This window comes from Schistocerca gregaria, chromosome 11 (genome assembly GCF_023897955.1).
Source record: "Schistocerca gregaria isolate iqSchGreg1 chromosome 11, iqSchGreg1.2, whole genome shotgun sequence".
Taxonomy (NCBI): Eukaryota; Metazoa; Arthropoda; class Insecta; order Orthoptera; family Acrididae; genus Schistocerca; species Schistocerca gregaria.
Window position 1 is genome coordinate 103,993,076 of NC_064930.1, and position 23,442 is coordinate 104,016,517.

The following is a 23,442-nucleotide window of genomic DNA, read 5'->3' on the forward strand; positions in this document are numbered from 1 at the left end:
TCCAGCAATATTGTATCCACAATTTGTATTATTTAGCATGTTGGATAGTGGGTTCAGAGCCCTACTGGCCATTAAAATTGCTACACCACGAAGATGACGTGTTACAGACGTCAAATTTAACCGACAGGAAGAAGATGCTGTAATTATAAAATGATTAGCTTTTCAGAGCATTCGCACAAGGTTTGCGTCGGTGGCGACACCTCCAACTTGCTGGCATGAGCAAAGTTTCTAACCGATTTCTCATACACAAACAGCAGTCGACCGGCGTTGCCCGGTGAAACGTTGTTGTGATGCCTCGTGTAAGGAGGAGAAATGAGTACCATCACGTTTCCGACTTTGATAGAGGTCGGATTGTAGCCTATCGCGATTGCGGTTTATCGTATCGCGACATTGGTGCTCGCGTTGGTCGAGATCCAATGACTGTTAGCAGAATATGGAATCGGTGGATTCAGGAGGGTAATACGGAACGCCGTGCTGGATCCCAACGGCCTCGTATCACTAGCAGTCGAGATGACAGGCATCTTATCCGCATGGCTGTAACGGATCGTGCAGCCACGTCTCGATCCCTGAGTCAACAGATGGGGACGTTTGCAATACAACACGAACAGTTTGACGACGTTTGCAGCAGCACGGACTATCAGGTCGAAGACCGTGGCTGCGGTTACTCTTGACGCTTCATCACAGACAGGAGCGCCTGCGATGGTGTACTCGACGACGAACCTGGGTGCACGAGTGGCAAAACATTTTTCGGATAAATCCAGGTAGTGTTTACAGCACCACGATGGCCGCATCCGTGTTTGGCGGCATCGCGGTGAACGGACATGAAAGCGTGTATTCGTCATCGCCATACTGTCGTATCTCCCGGTGTGATGGGATGGGGTGCCATTGGTTACACGTCTCCGTCACCTCTTGTGCGCATTGAGGGCACTTTGAACAGTGGACGTTACATTTCAGATGCATTACGACCCGTGGCTCTACCGTTCATTCGATCACTGCGAAACCCTGCATTTCAGCAGGATAATGCAAGACCACATGTTGCAGGTCCTGTACGGGCCTTTCTGGATATTGAAAATGTTCGACTGCTGCCCTGGCCAGCACATTCTCCAGATCTCTCACCAATTGAAAACGTCTGGTGAATGGTGGCCGAGCAACTGGCTCGTCACAATACGCCAGTCACTACTCTTGATGAACTGTGGTATCGTGTTGAAGCTGCATGGGCAGCTGTACCTGTATACACCATCCAAGCTCTGCTTGACTCAATGCCCAGGCGTATCGAGGCCGTTATTACGGCCAGAGGTGGTTGTTCTGGGTACTGATTTCTCAGGATCTATGCACCCAAATTGCGTGAAAATGTAATCACATGTCAGTTCTAGTGTGATATATTTGTCCTATGAATACCCGTTTACATCTGCATTTCTTCTTGATGTAGCAATTTTAATGGCCAGTAGTGTGTTATTACTATTGTTATTGTTACCAGTGGCAGAGGTTAGACACAAACCATTAACAGCCTGAAGCCTTTCAGTTTCCGCCGGTGCAGTGCGTACATTTTAACTGGGTTGACTTCAAATGGCGTAGCAGCGCGCAGGCAATGCAAGTGTCCCAATGCACAGGAGTAACGCAGGGGAAGTATGGTTTGCGTCTACCCTCGCTGTGGACAGTCAGCTAACCACTGCACCACGGCGCTCCTGAGCTCATACTCTCCTTGATGTTGCATAACTTGCGCATGGACTACTCAGTTTGTATATTTTGCTTGTTTTTTTTTTCATAGTTCCACACAACTTCTTCCTGTTTTCTCGACTGATCTGTTTTCAGTTTTTCAAGGCCTATCCAGTGTGCCAAGTTATAACTAAATCTGAGGTGGGTGCGATAGGGTGGTTCCCTTGTTGGAACTACTTAAACGTAACTAAGGACATCACACACATCCATGCTCCAGGCACGATGCGACCCTGCGACCGTTGCAGACACCCGGTACCGCACTGGAGTGCCTACAACCGCTCGGCCACAGCGGCCGGCCATACCTTTGATCACAGAGTGTGTGTTTATGCGGTTGTGCTGAAACGAAAAATCATTTGCACGCCCAAGCACGTCACACACAATCTGACATTTCGTGCAAGCCACCTGAGTGTGCTGCGTTGCAAATTTAAAGGCCAACGGCGAAGATCCAGATGTGGGGAACGTATGGTGCAGAACGCGGCAGATGCGCACGAAGATTTAACTCAGCCAGCAGTTGTAATGGACGTGACAGGCCAAACAGAGGAACAGGGTGGAATATTTCACTACTGTCTGCAACAGCATATTGTACAGCAGCTGGGCAGGCGTGGCGGTGATGGGGGGAGCGAAATTTCGGCCTCTCCGACTAACACACACACACACGCACACACACACACACACACACACACGCACACACACACACGCACACACACACACGCACACACACACACACACACACACACACACACACACACGCACACACACACACACACACACACCACACACACACACACACACACCACACACACACACACACACACCACACACACACACACACACACACACACGCCACACACACACACACACACACCACACACACACACACACACACACACACACGCCACACACACACACACACACACACACACACACACACACACACACGAGATCTAATCAGGCCGTGTGTTAGGCAGGGGTCCTTTCCTCGGCTTAATAGCGAGCCAGAAAGTAATTAACGCCCCCGATAGCCCTTTGAGGCTTACCTCGGCGATTTTCAGACCGCGTACCCCGTGCTCGCAGGTACCACTCACCTGCCAATATGATTCTCTTTCTCTCTCTCTCTCTCTCTCTCTCTCTGTCTGTCTGTCTCTGTCTCTCGCTCCCCGGTTATCCACTACATCAGCCCCCCCACAGGCTCCTCCAATTTCCCTTTAGATGGTCCACACCCATCCATAGGGACCGCGCCACTTTGATGTCGATTCCACCAGCGTCTCTCCGCCATTCGTTCACCCGTTCAATGAGCGGTGCCTTCAAAGAGCTGGGACAAAGCGTTACATTCGACCACACACCGCTCAGGCGACGTCTCCCAAAGTTAGATTAAATAAAACACACACACACACACAAGGCGACGGAATAAAAACTGCAGAACACTGTCTCTGACTTCCGTTTGTTGCAGAATCCTTGAACATATTCTCAGTTCGAATGTAATAAACTTTCTTAAGACTGAGCATCTTATAAATGATGACTGACAACCTCAGCTGCCGACAGGTGTTGTTGATATAACTCGATGTGGACAGCTGAAAATGTGTGCCCCGGCCGGGACTCGAACCCGGGTTCTCCTGCTTACAAGGCAGACGCTATATGCATCTGAGCCACCGAGGACACAGATGAATAGCGCGACTGCAGGGACTTATCCCTCACATTCCCAACTGCCCACAATTCTACATATGTATTGTACCTTATAGAAAAGGTTGTATACGTGGAAGAACCCTGGAGATACTAAAAGGTATCAGATAGATTATATAATGGTAAGACAGAGATTTAGGAACCAGGTTTTAAGTTGTAAGACATTTCCAGGGGCAGATGTGGACTCTGACCACAATCTATTGGTTATGACCTGTAGATTAAAACTGAAGAAACTGCAAAAATGTAGGAAATTAAGGAGATGGGACCTGGATAAACTGAAAGAACTAGAGGTTGTACAGAGTTTCAGGGAGAGCATAAGGGAACAATTGACAGGAATAGGGGAAAGAAATACAGTAGAAGAAGAATGGGTAGCTCTGAGGGATGTAGTAGTGAAGGCAGCAGAGGATAAAGTAGGTACAAAGACGAGGGCTGCTAGAAATCCTTGGGTAACAGAAGAAATATTGAATTTAATTGATGAAAGGAGAAAATATAAAAACGCAGTAAATGAAGCAGGCAAAAAGGAATACAAACGTCTCAAAAACGAGATCGACAGAAAGTGCAAAACGGCTAAGCAGGGATGGCTAGAGGACAAATGTAAGGATGTACAAGCTTATCTCACTAGGGGTAAGATAGATACTGCCTACAGGAAAATTAAAGAGACTTTAGGAGAGAAGAGAACCACGGGTATGAATATCAAGAGCTCAGATGGCAGCCCAGTTCTAAGCAAAGAAGGGAAGGCAGAAAGGTAGAAGGAGTATATAGAAGGTTTATACAAGGGCGAGGTACTTGAGGACAATATTATGGAAATGGAAGAGGATGTAGATGAAGACGAAATGGGAGATACGATACTGCGTGAAGAGTTTGACAGAGCACTGAAAGACCTGAGTCGAAACAAGGCCCCCGGAGTAGACAACATTCCATTAGAACTACTGACGGCCTTGGGACAACCAGTCCTGTCAAAACTCTACCAGCTGGTGAGCAAGATGTATGAGACAGGCGAAATACCCTCAGACTTCAAGAAGAATATAATAATTCCAATCCCAAAGAAAGCAGGTGCTGACAGATGTGAAAATTATCGAACTATCAGTTTAATAAGCCACGGCTGCAAAATACTAACGCAAATTCTTTACAGACGAATGGAAAAACTGGTAGATGCAGACCTCGGGGAGGATCAGTTTGGATTCCGTCGAAATATTGGAACACGTGAGGCAATACTAACCTTACGACTTGTCTTAGAAGAAAGATTAAGAAAAGGCAAACCTACGTTTCTAGCATTTGTAGACTTAGAGAAAGCTTTTGACAATGTTGACTGGAATACCCTCTTTCAAATTCTAAAGGTGGCAGGGGTAAAATACAGGGAGCGAAAGGCTATTTAGAATTTGTACAGAAACCAGATGGCAGTCGTAAGAGTCGAGGGGCATGAAAGGGAAGCAGTGGTTGGGAAAGGAGTGAGACAGGGTTGTAACCTCTCCCCGATGTTATTCAATCTGTATATTGAGCAAGCAGTCAAGGAAACAAAAGAAAAATTTGGAGTAGGTATTAAAATTCATGGTGACGAAGTAAAAACTTTGAGGTTCGCCGATGACATTGTAATTCTGTCAGAGACGGCAAAGGACTTGGAAGAGCAGTTGAACGGAATGGACAGTGTCTTGAAAGGAGGATATAAGATGAACATTAACAAAAGCAAAACGAGGATAATGGAATGTAGTCAAATTAAATCGGGTGATGCTGAGGGAATTAGATTAGGAAATGAGACACTTAAAGTAGTAAAGGAGTTTTGCTATTTAGGAAGTAAAATAACTGATGATGGTCGAAGTAGAGAGGATATCAAATGTAGACTGGCAATGGCAAGGAAAGCGTTTCTGAAGAAGAGAAATTTGTTAACATCGAATATAGATTTATGTATCAGGAAGTCGTTCTGAAAGTATTTGTTTGGAGTGTAGCCATGTATGGAAGTGAAACATGGACGATAACTAGTTTGGACAAGAAGAGAATAGAAGCTATCGAAATGTGGTGCTACAGAAGAATACTGAAGATAAGGTGGATAGATCACGTAACTAATGAGGAGGTATTGAATACTGAAGATAAGGTGGATAGATCACGTAACTAATGAGGAGGTATTGAATAGGATTGGGGAGAAGAGAAGTTTGTGGCACAACTTGACTAGAAGAAGGGATCGGTTGGTAGGACATGTTTTGAGGCATCAAGGGATCACAAATTTAGCATTGGAGGGCAGCGTGAAGGGTAAAAATCGTAGAGAGAGACCGAGAGATGAGTACACTAAGCAGATTCAGAAGGATGTAGGTTGCAGTAGGTACTGGGAGATGAAGCAGCTTGCACAGGATAGAGTAGCATGGAGAGCTGCATCAAACCAGTCTCAGGACTGAAGACAACAACAACAACAACAGACATTTTCCCATCCACTCATTACTCGCGCACGCTTTGGCGATTCCCGGAAGAGTTGGGGCAAGCTGTGCGCATTCGCACAGACGAAGGTCAATGGCTGGGTAGCCTTTAACTATATATACGAAGACAGCAACTTGTTCTCGCAAGAACAGTTACTGTTGATAACCGTGCAGCTTTTCCGTGGAATAAATGATGACAACCTCAGCTGCCGACAGGTGTTGTTGACGCGAGAATTGAGTGGGTGGTCTATAAGGGACAACACATATGTAGAATTGTGGACAGTTGGGAATGTGAGTCTCACGGGAAGCGTGCAAGGGATAAGTCCCTGCAGTCGCGCTGTTCATCTGTGCACTCGGTGGTTCACATGGATAGAGCGTCTGCCATGTAAGCAGGAGATCCCGGTTTCGAGTCCCGGTCGGGGCACACATTTTCATCTGTCCACATCGAGGTATATCAACAACACCTGTCGGCAGCTGAGGTTGTCAGTCATCATTTATTCCAGCGAAAAGCTGCACGGTCATCTACAGTAACTGTTCTTTCGACAACAAGTTACTGTCTTCGTATATATGAGAATCTTATGTCCACGAATCAGTACGGTTTTAGAAAGTACGGCTCGTGCGAAACTCAGCTTGTCGTTTCCTCTCTTGATATACTGAGAACTACCGATGAAGGGAAAAAGATTCCATATGTATACATTTACGTAAGCATTTGACTCTGTGCCCCACTGCAGGGTGTTAACGAAGGTACGAGCGTATGGAATAAGTTCAGAGACATTGCCGATTTTTTACAGAAGCTCCAAATTTAGCGCGGACTTCAATGCGAGATGCTTGTAATTGTTTACAGAACGAGACTTTCTCTCGAAACATGGCTGAAAATCCAAAGAGATTCTGCTCGTAGGTGAAGTATGTTAGTGCGAAGAAACAATCAATGCCTTCTCTGCACGATAGCAATGGAGAGACTAAGGCAGTGCTGGCAAAGCAGAGTTACTAAACACAGCCTTCCGAAATGCTTTAACAAAAGAAGACAAAGTAAATATTCCAGAAATCGAATCGAGAACAGCTACCAACGTGAGGAACAGAAGTAAATATCCTTGGAGTAGTGAAGCAACTTATATCACTTAATAAAAGCAAGGCTTGTGGTACAGACTGAATACCAATTACGTTCCTTTCAGAGTAAGCTGATGCATTAGCTCCATACTTAACAATTATATACAACCGTTCGCTCGACGAAAGATCCGTACCCAAAGACTGGACAGAAAGGTAGTAGGAGTAGTCCACTAAATTGCAGGCCCATATCGTTAACGTCGATATGCAGCAATATTTTAGAACATATGTTGTCTTCGAACATAATGAATTACCTCGAAGGAAACGGTCTATTGACACACAGTCAAACATGGATTTGGAAAACATCGTTCCTGTGAAGCACAACTAGCTCTTTATTCGCATGAAGTGCTGAGTGCTATTGACAAGGGATTTCAGATTAATTCCGTATTCCTGGATTTCCGGAAGGCTTTTGACGCTGTAAAGCGGCTCGCAGTGAAATTGCGTGCTTATGGAATATCGACTCAGTATGTGACTGGATTTGCGATTTGCTCTCAGAGAGGTCACAGTACGTAGTAATTGACGGAAAGTCATCGAGTAAAAAAGAAGTGATTTCAGGCGTTCTCTAAGGTTCCTTATCTACATAAACGATTTGGGAGACAATCTCAACATCCGTCTTCGGTTGTTTGTAATGACGCCGTCGTTTATCGACTAATAAAGTCATCAGAAGATCAAAACAAACTGCAAAACGATTCATAAAAGATATCTGTATGGTACGAAAACTGGCAATTCACATTAAATAACGAAAAGAGGGAGGTCATCCACACGAGTGCTAAAAGGAATCTGTTAAACTTCAGTTCCACGGTAAATCAAATCTAAAGGCCGTAAATTCAGCTAAATACCTAGGAATTACAGTTACGAATGACTTAAATTGGAAGAGACGCATAGAAAATATTGTGGGGAAGGCTAACCAAAGACTGCGTTTTATTGGCAGGACACTTAGAAAATGTAACAGACCTACTAAGTAGACGGCCTACACTACGCTTGTCCGTCCTCTTTTAGAACACTACTGCGCTGTATGGGATCCTTACCAGATAGGACTGACGGGATGCATCGAAAAAGTTCAAAGAATGGCAGTATGTTTTGTATTATCCCGAAATAGGGGAGGGATTGTCACTGAAATGTTACAGGATTTGCCCTTCCTGTCACCAACCCGAACTCCCCTGGACAGAGTAAGTGTACCCCAGCTGTCTGCGTCCAGTGTAAGCCATGAAATAGTGTAAACGGTTTTTCAGGTGTCTGTGAAACGTGTAACTGAGCCGGAACGTGGGGACCAGCCTGGTATTCATAAAAACCACATACAGGCTAGCCGGCATACCGGCCAGGCGGATTTGCTCCGGGGCTGACTCGCCTACGAGAGTCCAGGAGGCAGCGCATTACCACTCTCCGCTACCCTGCCGGGTGTTCAGAGAGTCCTTGCTAAAACTTAAACTTTCATTTGATGTCGAGAAGTTCCCCTTTTTCGAAAATACTTTTCTTCACATTGCCAGTCAGCATCTCTAGATCGTCCATCCACAGCAGTGTGTGCCCCATGAGAAGCCGCTCAGCCATCGTCCCCCATTCTCTTCATCTCCCTACATGCAGCTTGCACTGCTGGTAGCACTTTAGAACTCACCAGTGATTCCATCTGCCGGTTTCTTGCCTTTTTTTTGTTACAACCACCCTCCGCTATGCTGGACGTTCGGTGTCTGCCAGTACATCAGGACTGCCTAGTGCCAGTTTAGCTTTGGTTGTTTCTTCACGTTTCCAACTCACACTCGCACCACCGACTGTCGACTTAGGGAGCTTTAGAAGGATTGAAGTTTCCCCAATGGTTTTCTTAGTGAGGCGACTTCCACTGAGTCCTCCCAACCAACCCATTTTGCTGTTACTGGTCCTATTCTGGTGGTCAGTTCCGCACTATCTAGGTGTCCCCAATGATATTCGTCACGTAGTGTAAAAGCTGTAACCAACGGCCTTGCTCAGTGGTACAACTGGTCCCCGTCAGATCACCGAAGTTAAGCGCTGTCGAGCTTGGCTAGCACTTAGATGCGTGACGTCCTGTCTGCCGAGCGCCGTTGGCAAGTGGGTGCACTCAGCCCTTGTGAGACAAACTGAGGAGCTACTTGACTGAGAAATAGCGGCTCCGGTCTCGTAAACTGACATACGACCGGGAGAGCGGTGTGCTGACTACGTGCCTCCACATATCCGCATCCAGAGACGCTTGTCTTTGAGGATGACACGGTGGCCGGTCGGTACCGTTGGGCCTTCATGGCCTGCTCGGGCAGAGTTTAGTTTTTACAATAGTTCATGTTAAAATGACGTGAACAATAGGTAGATTTTAGTATGAATGGAGGAAATCACAGAGAGAGAGAGAGAGAGAGAGAGAGAGAGAGAGAGGAAAGAGAGAAAGAGAGACAGAGAGAGACAGCGAGAGGAAGAGAGAGAGAGAGAGAGAGAGAGAGAGAGAGAGAGAGAGAGAGACAGCGAGAGGAAAGAGAGAGAGAGAGAGAGAGAGAGAGAGAGAGAGAGAGAGAGAGAGAGAGGGACAGCGAGAGGAAAGAGAGAGAGAGAGAGGGACAGCGAGAGGAAAGAGAGAGAGAGAGAGAGAGAGAGAGAGAGAGAGGGACAGCGAGAGGAAAGAGAGAGAGAGAGAGAGCGAGAGCAAAGAGAGAGAGAGAGAGAGAGAGTGAGTGCAAAGAGAGAGAGAGAGAGAGAGAGAGAGAGAGAGAGAGAGTGAGTGTGTGTGTGTGTGTGTGTGTGTGTGTGTGTGTGTGTGTGTGTGTGTGTGTGTATGAGTGTGTGTTTAACATAGAGGGATGGAAAAAGCTGCCGACAGTCAGAGAGAAGTGTTGCAAATTACAAGTGGCTCCGTGTCAACTCCGACACTAGCATTGCCGGAGTTAACGAGCTCATTCAGGGCAGCCCCTGTATGACGCCAGCGAGCACCCAGCGCCCCAGATTACGTTCGCTACGGATACACAGACGTGGTCTCAATACTGGGAATAGGCGTGGAGTAAACTATTGACGCGCCCAATTAACAAAGAACAGCAGAGTCATTTTATTGTATCACAGGAGGCTTTGAAACTACGACAAAAACGTGTCCCCTGAGGCAGTCTGCGTATGTGCTAGCTACCGTGTCTCTAGCAGCGCTTTCGATCTGGAAAACTTTAGAACGCTCCTAGGGTGGCACTTCGGCATTCACTTGATTAACTTTTTTGACACTCTTCTGTGGAACACTTAGGGAACATGCTGTTACACTGCGACTAAAGTTGCTGTTCTTGAAGAGACAGGTAGTCTTGGTTGCAATGAAGCGTTTCACCTTTATTTAGAAATCTTCGGCCGCGCCACATTAGCCGAGCGGTCTCAGGCGCTACAGTCGTGGACTGTGCGGCTGGCCCCGGCGGAGGTTCGAGTCCTCCCTCGGGCATCAGTGTGTGTGTGTGTGTTTGTCATTAGGTTACTTTAGGTTAAGTAGTATGTAAGCTTAGGGACTGATGTCCTTAGCAGTTAAGTCTCATAAGATTTCACACACATTTGAACATTTTTGAAATCTTTGGATTCGCCAACGAAAGAAATACGAAACTCCATAATAATGGCGGGACTGAGTGAGACTGGATAGCCACGAAAATATTAAACAACTCATATTTGATAGCGATACGTACAAGGCAGTTAGAGTCGAGGGAAGCAGTGGTTGGGAAGGGAGTGAGACATGGTTGTAGCCTCTCCCCGATGTTATTCAATCTGTATATTGAGCAAGCAGTAAAGGAAACAAAAGAATAATTCGGAGTACGTATTACAATCCATGGAGAAGAATAAAAACTTTGAGATTCGCCGACGACATTGTATTTCTGTCAGAGAGCAAAGGACTTGGAAGAGCAGTTGAACAGAATGGACAGTGTCTTGAAAGGAGTATGTAAGATGAACATCAACAAAAGCAAAACGAGGATAATGGAATGTAGTCGAATTAAGTGGGGTGTTGCTGAGGGAATTAAGATTAGGAAATGAGACACTTAAAGTAGTAAAGGGGTTTTGCTAGTTATGGAGCAAAATAACTGATGATGGTCGAAGTAGAGAGGATATAAAATGTGGACTGGCAATGGCAAGGAAAGCGTTTCTGAAGAGGAGAAATTTGTTAAGATCGAGTATAGATTTAAGTGTCAGGAAGTCGTTTCTGAAAGTATTTGTATGGAATGTAGCCATGTATGGAAGTGAAACATGGACGATAAGTAGTTTGGATAAGAAGAGAATTGAAGCTTTCGAAATGTGATACTACAGAAGAATGCTGAAGATTAGATGGGTAGATCACGTAACTAATGAGGAGGTTTTGAATAGAATTGTGGCACAACTTGACCAGAAGAAGGGATCGGTTGGTAGGACATGTTCTCAGGCATAAAGGGATCACCAATTTGGTATTGGAGGGCAGCTGGAGGGTAAAAATCGTAGAGGGAGACCAAGAGATGAATACACTAAGCACATTCAGAAGGACGTAGGTTGCAGTAAGTACTGGGAGATGAAGAAGCTTGCACAGGATAGAGTAGCAAGGAGAGCTGCATCAAAAGCAGTCTCGGAATACCACAACAACAAAAACGTACATGGGATACTCCGCCTAAAATATCCCAGCACGTAAATGCCCGTTTTCAAAGCTTTAAAAACACTGCACAGTGTCCTATAAAATAGAATGAAACAGAAGCTGATGGGAAGGGCTTTTTTTTATATGCAACCCGCCTTGTCCTTAAATTGACAACCTATGCTGGTAATAAGAAGGACATATTACCTTATTACGGCCTGTGACCCAGTCCAGTGAAACCAAACTGGATCAGGCCTACAGTAAAGCTCTTACTCCATAAAGATGCCAGCGGTGTAGTGAATATTCTGGTTGGATACGTCACATTGGATATGAAAACATACAAGGCCCATAAGTCTAGTGCACGCAGATCTGGGCATGTTTCGACAGCAGACTGGGAGCTACGATAGTTTTCAGTTGCTAAATCTTGTCATGACAACAAACCACGACAGTTACTATATATGACTGGTGTTCTGAGAGCTGCTGATAAAATGCGTACATTAATACCCACGATAAACAGGGTGAATAGAAATTAAAAACTAAACTATGTTAGAAATACACTGAAGAGCCAAAGAAACTGGCATATCTGCCTAATATCGTGCAGTGCCCCCGCGACCACGCAGAAGTGCCGGAACACGACGTGGCGTGGTCTCGACCAACGTTTGAAGTAGTTCTGGAGGGAACTGACACCATCAATTGTGGACGTGTCAGGGGGTCCTATATAGCTCCTACCGCACATGTCCCACACCATTACAGAGAGCCTTCATCAGCTTGAACAGTACCCTGCTGACATGCAGAGTCCATGGATTCGTGAGGTTGTCTCGATAGCCGTACGTGTCCAACTGCTCGATGCAATTTGAAACGAGACTCTTCCGACCAGGCAACATGTTTCCAGTCATCAACAGTCCAATGTCGATGTTGACGGATCCAGACGAGCCGTAAAGCTTTGTGTCGTCATCAAGGGTACACGAGTGGGCCTTCGGCTCCGAAAGCCCATATCGATTAGGTTTCGTTAAATGGTTCGCACGCTGACACTTTCTGATGGCCCACCACTGAAATCTGCAGCAATTTTCGGAAGGGCTGCACTACTGTCACGTTGAACGATTCTGTTCGGTCGTCGTTGGTCCCGTTCTTGCAGGATCTTTTCCCGGCCGCATCGATATCCGACATTTCGTGCTTTACCGGATTCCCGATATTCACGATACACTCGTGAAATGATCGTACGGAAAATCCCCACTTCATCGCTACCTCGGAGATACTGTGTACCATCGCTCGTGCGCCGACTACAACACCACTTTCAAACGGACTTAAATCTTGATAGCCCGTCATTCTAGCAGCAGTAACTGATCTAAGAACTGCGCCAGACACTTGTTGTCTGGTATAGGCGTTGCCGACCACAGCGTCGTATTCTGCCTATTTACATATCTCTGTATTTGAATACGCATGCATATCTTTCAAATGGCTCTGAGCACTATGGGACTTAACATCTGTGGTCATCAGTCCCCTAGAACTTAGAACTACGTAAACCTAACTAACCTAAGAACATCACACACATCCATGCCCGAGGCAGGATTCGAACCTGCGACCGTAGCAGTAGCACGGTTCCGGACTGCGCGCCTAGAACCGCGAGACCACCGCAGCCGGCGCGCATGCATATACGAGTTTCTTTGGCGCTTCAGTGTACATTGCCGCAAGTACAAAGGGGAAGCATAAAAGTACAAAGGGGAACTCTGAATACCAATTCTGTCTCAAGCAGTATTATAAAGATCAAAATTGTGCGTACCCGAATGTCCCTAAAACAAGAATCTACTCACACCCCTCCCTTCGGCCTGACGTACGAGATCGTACCATGCTAGGTACTTGTCAGTACTTCAGTATGTCCAGACGTCTAATCGTAAAATACACTTCAATGGGACGTTGATAAACGCAGAAACAAACATGAAATATAATATATAGTCACATCAACGTTAAATAAAGGCTGTATTACTGCATAACTCTCTATATCAAACGCAAAGGCCCCTCAATGCAAAAGCCGAAGGCAGGAACCAATAACCTATCCCTTTCAGACAATAACTAATCTTCTTGTTAAAAACAGAGTGACATCAGCACAGGAGCGCCGATCCAGCTATCTGTTACAGAGTGCATACTAAGAATCAATAAACTTAAAAAATAACCTACAATTCACAGTTTGCATGTCAACTGGGGACCTATAAACGACGGAGAGGCTCCGCCCCCGCCGCAGCCGCAGTGGTTGACAACCCCACGACGACTACCGCAGTGCACTTCACCCCTCCGCCGCCCCACACCGATCCCAGGGTTACTGTGCGGTTCGGCCCCCGGTAGACCCCCCAGGGAACGTCTCACACCAGACGAGTGTAACCCATATGTTTGCGTGGTAGAGTAATGGTGGTGTATGCGTATGTGTAGAACTTGTGAGCGCAGCAAATGCCGACATAGTGTAACTGAGGCGGAATAAGGGCAACCAGCTTGCATTCGCCGAGGCAGATGGAAAACCGCCTAAAAACCGAGTGGCCGGCTCGCAGGACCTCGACACAAGTCCTCCGGGCGGATTCGTGCCAGGGACCAGGCGCTCCTTCCCGCCTGGAAAGCCGTGCGTTACACAGCACGGCCAACCGGGCAGCCATTGACTGTTTACTTAGCTATCATTTTTAAACATGCAGACCATTAGCCAACGATTTTTTTCTTTCAGCTCTTAATAAGAACAGAAGATGGATGGGGTATAAAAAAGATTTATAGTTTTTTTTTTTTTCAAATCCGCATTAATGCTTGGGAGAGCGGCAAAAGGCGGACACGTACGAGGTGCGATTGGAAGGTTTTAAGAATGGATCCGCTACTGCTTACTGGTTTAGCGGACTTCTACATAATTGGGGGGGGGGGGGGAGGAGGGAGGGAGTCATTGCCGTGTCCTTGAACGTGCGGTTGTTGTTGTTGTTGTGGTCTTCAGTCCTGAGACTGGTTTGATGCAGCTCTCCGTGCTACTCTATCCTGTGCAAGCTTCTTCATCTCCCAGTACCTACTGCAACCTACATCCTTCTGAATCTGCTTAGTGTATTCATCTCTTGGTCTCCCCTACGATTTTTACCCTCTACGATTCCTTCTTCTGGTCAAGTTGTGCCACAAACTTCTCTTCTCCCCAATCCTATTCAATACTTCCTCATTAGTTATGTGATCTACCCATCTGATCTTCAGCATTCTTCTGTAGCACCACATTTCGAAAGCTTCTATTCCCTTCTTGTCCAAACTATTTATCGTCCATGTCTCACTTCCATACATGGTTACACTCCATACAAATAGTTTCAGAAATGACTTCCTCACACTTAAATCAATACTTGATGTTAACAAATTTCTCTTCTTCAGAAACGCTTTCCTTGCCATTGCCAGTCTACATTTTATATCCTTTCTACTTCGACCATCATCAGTTATTTTGCTCCCAAAATAGCAAACGTCATTTATTACTTTAAGTGTCTCATTTCCTAATCTTAATTCCCTCAGCATCACCCGATTTAATTTGACTACATTCCATTACCCTCGTTTTGCTTTTGTTGATGTTCATCTTATATCCTCCTTTCAAAACACTGTCCATTCCGTTCAACTGCTCTTCCAAGTCCTTTGTCGTCTCTGACAGAATTACAATGTCATCGGCGAACCTCAAAGTTTTTACTTCGTCTCCATGAATTTTAATACCTACTCCAAATTTTTCTTTTGTTTCCTTTACTGCTTGCTCAATATGCAGATTGAATAACATCGGGGAGAGGCTACAACCCTGTCTCACTCCTTTCCCAAATACTGCTTCCCTTTGATGCCCCTCGACTCTGGTTCTGTAAAAAATTGTAAATAGCCTTTCGCTCCCTGTATTTTACCCCTGCATCCTTTAGAATTTGAAGGAGAGTATTCCAGTCAACATTGTCAAAAGCTTTCTCTAAGTCTGCAAATGCTAGAAACCTAGGTTTGCCTTTTCTTAATCTTTCTTTTAAGATAAGTCGTAAGGTCAGTATTGCCTCACGTGTTGCAACATTTCTACGGAATCCAAACTGATCTTCCCCGAGGTCGGCTTCTACCAATTTTTCCATTCGTCTGTATTGAATTCGCGTTAGTATTTTGCAGCTGTGACTTATTAAACTGATAGTTCGGTAATTTTCACATCTGTCAGCACCTGCTTTCTTTGGGATTGGAATTATTATATTCTTCTTGAAGTCTGAGGGTTTTCGCCTGTCTCATACATATTGCTCACCAGCTGGTAGAGTTTTGTCAAGACTGGCTCTCCCAAGGCCGTCAGTAATTCTAATGGAATGTTGTCTACTCCGGGGGCCTTGTTTCGACTCAGGTCTTTCAGTGCTCTGTCAAACTCTTCACGCAGTATCGTATCTCTCATTTCGTATTCATCTACATCCTCTTCCATTTCCATAATATTGTCCTCAAGTACATCGCCCTTGTATTAACCTTCTATATACTCCTTCCACCTTCCTGCCTTCCCTTCTTTGCTTAGAACTGGGTTGCCATCTGAGCTCTTGATATTCATACCCGTGGTTCTCTTCTCTCCTAAAGTCTCTTTAATTTTCCTGTAGGCAGTATCTATCTTACCCCTAGTGAGATAAGCTTCTACATCCTTACATTTGTCCTCTAGCCATCCCTGCTTAGCCATTTTGCACTTCCTGTCGATCTCATTTGTGAGACGTTTGTATTCCTTTTTGCCTGCTTCATTTACTGCATTTTTATATTGTCTCCTTTCATCAATTACATTCAATATTTCTTCATTTACCCAAGGATTTCTAGCATCCCTCGTCTTTTTACCTACTTTATCCTCTTCTGCCTTCACTACTTCATCCCTCAGAGCTACCCATTCTTCTTCTACTGTGTTTCTTTCCCTCATTGCTGTCAATTGTTCCCTTATGCTCTCCTTGAAACTCTGTACAAACTCTGGTTCTTTCAGCTTATCCAGATCCCATGTCCTTAAATTCCCACCTTATTGCAGTTTCTTCAGTTTTAACCTACAGGTCACAACCAATAGATTGTGGTCAGAGTCCACATCTGCCCCTGGGAATGTCCTACAATTTAAAACCTGATTCCTAAATCTCTGTCTTACCATTATATAATCTATCTGATACCTTTTAGTATCTCCAGGGTTCTTCCATGTATACAACCTTCTTTCATGATTCTTGAACCAAGTGTTAGCTATGATTAAGTTATGCTCTGTGCAAAATTCTACCAGACGGCTTCCTCTTTCATTTATTAGCCCCAATCCATAATCACCTACTATGTTTCCTTCTCTCCCTTTTCCTACTGACGAATTCCAGTCACCCATGACTATTAAATTTTCGTCTCCCTTCACTACCTGAATAATTTCTTTTATCTCATCATACATTTCTTCAATTTCTTCGTCATCTGCAGAGGTAGTTGGCATATAAACTTGTACTACTGTAGTAGTAGTCTATCTTGGCCACAATAATGACTATGCTGTTTGTAGTAGCTTACCCGCACTCCTATTTTTTATTCATTATTATACCTACTCCTGCATTACCCCTATTTGATTTTGTATTTATAACTCTGTATTCACCTGATCAAAAGTCTTGTTCCTCCTGCCACCGAACTTCACTAATTCCCACTATATCTAACTTTAACCTATCCATTTTCCTTTTTAAATTTTCTAACCTACCTGCCCGATTAAGGGATCTGACACTCCAATCCAATCCGCAGAACGCCAGTTTTCTTTCTCCTGATAACGACGTCCTCCTGAGTAGTCCCCGCCCAGAGACTATTTTACCTCCTGAATATTTTACGCAAGAGGACGTCATCATCATTTAATCATACAGTAAAGCTGCATTTCCTCGGGAAAAATTACGGCTGATAGTTTCCCCTTGCTTTCAGCCGTTCGCAGTACCAGCACAGCAAGGCCGTTTTGGTTAGTGTTACAAGGCCAGATCAGTCAATCATCCAGACTGTTGCCCCTGCAACTACTGAAAAGGCTGCTGCCCCTCTTCAGGAACGACACGTTTGTCTGGCCTCTCAACAGATACCCCTCCGTTGTGGTTGCACCTACGGTACGGCCATCTGTATCGCTGAGGCACGCAAGCCTCCCCACCAACGGCAAGGTCCATGGTTCATGGGGGGGGGGGGGGTGACCTGGGGAATAATAGAGCTTCCGAGGCGTTGGGATTCGGTCATGAAGAAGCAGGGAGACTATAACGCAGCACTGTAAAGATATACTGAAAGAAAATAAACGTTTAAGAAAAAAAGTAGTGCGCATTAAATATGAAATGCCCCTCGTACAGGCAGTTTAAAAATGAATATCGGTGTTGTAACGGTTTATAATACAGAGGGGTCCAAAAAAAATGTATCCACTGTTTAAAAGTCCATAACTGACAAACTAATTGACGGAGATGTCTCATCTTTGGTAGTGTAATAGTCTGTAGTTACTGCAATCGCCACACAAGCGTTGTATTGGGTTGTTTTGTTTTGTCAGATGACAGTCGCCAGACAGTCAAGGTTTTGTTCTTAGTTGAAGTAATTACTCGAGTAAACAGGGCTGGCGCAAGGCTTACATGCGACTAAAGTCAGTTTTGAAGTGGTATTTAATGTACGGAAACATTAATGAGGTTCAATGGCAATGACGAAATGAGTATCAAACAGAGCCACCGACACGTTTAACGAGTCGTCGCATTCGAGACAAGGCTGTGTTAAAGATGTACACAAACAACGATTTGGACGATCTGTAACAATTCCAGCTAACTCCCGTGGTGTGCTACAACAATTCACTCGCTCACCACAGACGCCTGTGAGACAGTGTGCCCGTGAAACTGGAGTGAGTCGCTCAAGTGTTTGGCGAATTTTGAAGACAGCAAAGTGGAATTGCTACATCCCATAAATTCCACGATTGCTGCACGCGATGAACGAGGACGACCCAGATCGTAGAATGGAGTGCTGCGAGTGGTTTACCAACATGGTGCGCAACGATGAAGAGTCTGCAGGGATGATTGTGTGGTCTGATGAGGCAGAGTTCAAACTCAGTGGTACAGTAAATTGCCACAATGGTATCTACTGGGCCGCCGAAAATCCGAAAGTCCGTGTAGACAAAGCCATGAATTTGCCAGGAGTAAATGTGTGGTGTGGGTTGTCTTACTGGGACTTGATTGGGCCATTTTTCTTTAATGTGTACCTTCAGACATCCATTTTACCTGCCATCTGAGACTTGTATGGAGACGGAAGAGTTTACTTTCAACAAGATGGTGCCCCAGCCCACTACCAAAATCGTGTTAGGGCGTATATCGCTGAAAATTTACCAGGAAGATGGATAGGCCGTAGGGGTGCTGTGGAGTATCCACCACGTTGCCCAGAGCTAACTCCTCTGGACTTTCACCTGTGGGGAACACTAAAGGACGTCGTTTGTCGACAAAAGCCACACACATTGGATGAACTTCGAGAATCCAACTGAACACGTTGCAGTCAGTAGTTCGTGCTGCAGTTCGGCGGCATCGTTTGTGTGTGGATGTTAATGGTGACCATTTCGAACACCTACAGTGATACCTTTAAGTTGGAGTTTAAGCTACACTTTCACCAAAAATGACACAACTCCGTCAGTTTGCAAGTTATGGACTTTTAAACAGTGGATACATTTTTTGGACTCCTCTGTATTTATTATACTAAACTTACAGTTATAAATGATATTTCAAATGAAAGAGCAACTCGAACAGGTTTACCAAGAACCTTATAAATGTTCAATGTGAACACCATTTGTCACACGGCACACACTATAGCCGAGTTCTTCCCAAACGTTGATAAGTGTGTCTTCAGCGATTGTAGCAACAGCTGCTTCAGTCCGGTTTCTTAATTCAGGGAGGTCTGCTGGTAGCGGAGGTACGTACACATGACCCTTGATGAAGCCACTAAGGAAAAAATCCCATGGCGTTAGGTCGGGTGATCGTGGACGCCGTGCAAAGCAAGCCCTCTCATTGGGCCCCTTACGGCCTATCCAGCACTCGGGTACAGTGAAGTTCAACCAATCGCGTACTTTGCTATGCCATTGAGGTGGCGCACTATCTTGCTGGAAAATGAAGTTCTCTGGCTCATCTTCTTCCAACTGATGGAAGAGCCATTGCTCTAGTGTATCAAGATAAGAAGTGAGAGTTACAGTAGATTCACCAAAAAAGAAAGGCCCATAAACTTTCCGCCGGGATACGGCACAAAAAACAGTCACTTTAGGGGAATCTAGTTGCATCTCGTGAGGATTTTCTGTGCCCCAGATGCGCAAATTGTGTGTCCACTAAGGTGAAAGGTCGATTCATCACTGAAGACAACATGATCCAGAAAATCATCATCGTGAAACAACATTTCGTTTGCGAAGTTGGCACGTAATCCACGGTGTGCCGGCTTCAGAGCCTGTAGTAACTGTAAACAGTAAGGACGTAGTTGTACGCATTTTCTTAAAACTTTCGAACAGTCGACGCGGGAACTTTTAATTCACGACTAGCCTCCCTGACTAATTTCTTTGGGCTATGAGTGGACGACTCTCTCATTCGCTCAACAGACTCTTCATTACTCTTGGTCGTTCTGTGCTCTTCTTTCACAAAGGAAGCCGGTATCTTCAAATTGATGATGCCATGTACGAATGTTGTTATCACCTGGAGGATCACAACCGAACTTCAGCCGGAATGCACGTTGCACAGTAACTACAGATTCGGCCTTTACAAACTGCACAACACAAAACGCAAAGAAGTGCAACACAAATGGTCAGAGGTTTGTTTCAGTCACGAGAGACTGTCATTGTTGAGCCGTACGGCGCTTCGATATACACTCTAAGACAAAAAAGGGCACACAATTAAAGAATTACACGACTGGAAATACTTTGATGTGATGTATACGTACAGACAGTCAAATGATTGGAATTACAGGAGAATTGGGGAGATTTATGCAAGAGAAAGAGCGTCACAAACTGAGCAAGCCTATAAAGCGTTCGTCTACCTCCGGCTCATATGCAAACAGTTATTCGACTCGGCACTGATTTGCTGGATGTCCTCCTGAAGGATATTGTGCCAAATTCTACTCGTTAGGCACGATAGGTGGTCGGAATCCCGAGGGTCCTGCCCATAATGCTACAAGGGGAGAGAGATCAGGCAACACTGCTGGCCAAGGTGGGGTTTCGCAAACACGAAGACAAGCAGTAGAAACTCTCGCCGTTCGTGGGCGGGCATTATTTTGCTGAAATGCCGTGAAGGGCAACAAAACAGAGCGTAGTATATCATCGGCGCTCCGTCGTGCTGTAGGTGGGCTGCGATGAGAGCCAAAAGCTGCCCTGCTGCGAAATGAAATCGAACCCCACACCACCACTCCCGGATGCCGAACCGAACGGCAGGCGACGTAGGCTGGTAGCCTGTCACTACCCGGCGCTTATCCAGGCAAGTCTTCGACTTGTTATCTCATTGACTGGAGTAGAATTGTCTTCAGCGAAGAGTCCCGACACGAATAGGGGGCCCGATGACCGGCGACGACGTATATGGAGACACCTCAGACAGCAGTGGGATACCAACCTGATTGCATTTCATTCCTGGACCGCTTTGCTTGTCATCTGTGGTGCTTTTACAGCACTGCGGTTCTTCGACGATGTTCTACAGCCCATTTTATTGCCTTTCATGGCAGGCCATCCTGAGCTTACATTTCAGCAAGATAATGCCCGCCCGCAAACTGCACTGCTCGTCTTGGTGATTGACCTACCCTATCATTGACAAGGCAGACTTCTTCCCAGTTGAGTACCATTACGTGCACAGCCCTCTACCCACCAAGGGATCCTGCCGAACAAAGATACCAACTGGGCAGAAATTGGCACAGTACCCCTTGAAAGGAGAAAATATAAAAATGCAGTAAATGAAGCAGGCAAAAAGGAATACAAACGTCTCAAAAACGAGATCGACAGGAAGTGCAAAATGGCTAAGCAGGGATGGCTAGAGGACAAATGTAAGGATGTAGAGGCTTATCTCACTAGGGGTAAGATAGATACTGCCTACAGGAAAATTACAGAGACATTTGGAGAGAAGAGAACCACTTGTATGAACATCAAGAGCTCAGATGGAAACCCCGTTCTAAGCAAAGAAGGGAAAGCAGGAAGCTGGAAAGTGTGTATAGAGGGTCTATACAAGGGCGATGTACTTGAGGACAATATTATGGAAATGGAAGAGGATGTAGATGAAGACAAAATGGGACATATGATTCTGCGTGAAGAGTTTGAAAGAGCACTGAAAGACCTGAGTCGAAACAAGGCCCCCCGAGTAGACAACATTCCATTGGAACTACTGGCGGCCTTGGGAGAGCCAGTTCTGACAAATCTGTACCATCTGGTGAGCAAGATGTATGAAACAGGCGAAATACCCGCAGACTTCAAGAAGAATATAATAAATCCAATCCCAAAGAAAGCAGGTGTTGACAGATGTGAAAATTACCGAACTATCAGTTTAATAAGTCACGGCTGCAAAATAGTAACGCGAATTCTTTACAGACGAATGGAAAAACTGGGAGATACGGACCTCGGCGAGGATCAGTTTGGATTCCGTAGAAATGTTGGAACAGGTGAGGCAATACTGACCTTACGGCTTATCTTAGAAAAAGATTAAGGAAAGACAAACCTACGTTTCTAGCATTCGTAGACTTAGAGAAAGCTTTTGACAATGTTGACTGGAATACTCTCTTTCAAATTCTAAAGGTGGCAGGGGTAATATAGAGGAAGCGAAAGACTATTTACAATTTGTACAGAAACCACATGTCAGTTATAAGAGTCGAGGGGCATGAAAGGGAAGCATTGGTTGGGAAGGGAGTGAGACAGGGTTGTAGCCTCTCCCCGATGTTATTCAATCTCTATATAGAGCAAGCAGTAAAGGTCCAACACACCCACTGGCTTGCTGCTGACTGCCGCCAAATTCCGTGTCCGCGCGCTCCCGCGCCGCGGTGTGACGTCACGTGTTTTGGAAACCAAAGAAAAATTCGGGGTACGTATTAAAATCCATGGCGAAGAAATAAAAACTTTGAGGTTCGCCGATGACATCGTAATTCTGTCAGAGACAGCAAAGGACTTGGAAGAGCAGTTGAATGGAATGGATAGTGTCTTGAAAGGAGGATATAAGATGAACATCAGCAAAAGCAAAACGAGGATAATGGAATGTAGTCGAATTAAGTCGCGTGCTGCTGAGGGAATTTGATTAGGAAATGAGACACTGAAAGTAGTAAAGGAGTTTTGCTATTTGGGGAGAAAAATAACTGATGATGGTCGAAGTAGAGAGGATATAAAATGTAGACTGGCAATGGCAAGGAAAGCGTTTCTGAAGAAGAGAAATTTGTTAACATCGAGTATAGATGTAATTGTCAGGAAGTCATTTCTGAAAGTATTTGTATGGAGTGTAGCCATGTATGGAAGTGAAACATGGACGATAAATAGTTTGGACAAGAAGAGAATAGAACCTTTCGAAATGTGCTGCTACAGAAGAATGCTGAAGATTATATGGGTAGATCACATAACTAATGAAGTATTGAATAGGATTGGGGAGAGGAGAAGTTTGTGGCACAACTTGACTAGTAGAAGGGATCGGTTGATAGGACATGTTTTGAGGCATCAAGGGATCACCAATTTAGCATTGGAGGGCAGCGTGGAGGGTAAAAATCGTAGAGGGAGACCGAGAGATGAGTACACTAAGCAGATTCAGAAGGATGTAGGTTGCAGTAGGTACTGGGAGATGAAGGAGCTTGCACAGGATAGAGTAGCATGGAGAGCTGCATCAAACCAGTCTCAGGACTGAAGACCACAACAACAACAACATCCCTCAGGAGGGCATATCAATCAATGCTAAGCCTGACAACTGCTTGCATGATGGTCAGAGTTGGATCAATACGTTGTTGTCTTCGTACATTGTAATGGCACTTCCTGGGACGAGAAATGACAATCAAATATTAGCTCCAAAATTCCCAAAGATTACCACAAAACAACTTCCAAATTCC

General features: G+C 45.2%; 1 protein-coding gene and 1 non-coding gene across 2 annotated transcripts in view; both read right to left on the reverse strand.

Moving 5' to 3' along the window:
• The window catches only part of LOC126295146 (high affinity cGMP-specific 3',5'-cyclic phosphodiesterase 9A-like), a 2,007,270-nt gene that overhangs the window by 1,388,616 nt on the left and 595,212 nt on the right, over nucleotides 1–23,442 (reverse strand). The window lies entirely within an intron of this gene.
• Trnat-ugu (transfer RNA threonine (anticodon UGU)) lies at nucleotides 3,299–3,372 on the reverse strand. The gene has a single exon. It is a non-coding gene; the product is annotated as a tRNA-Thr (tRNA).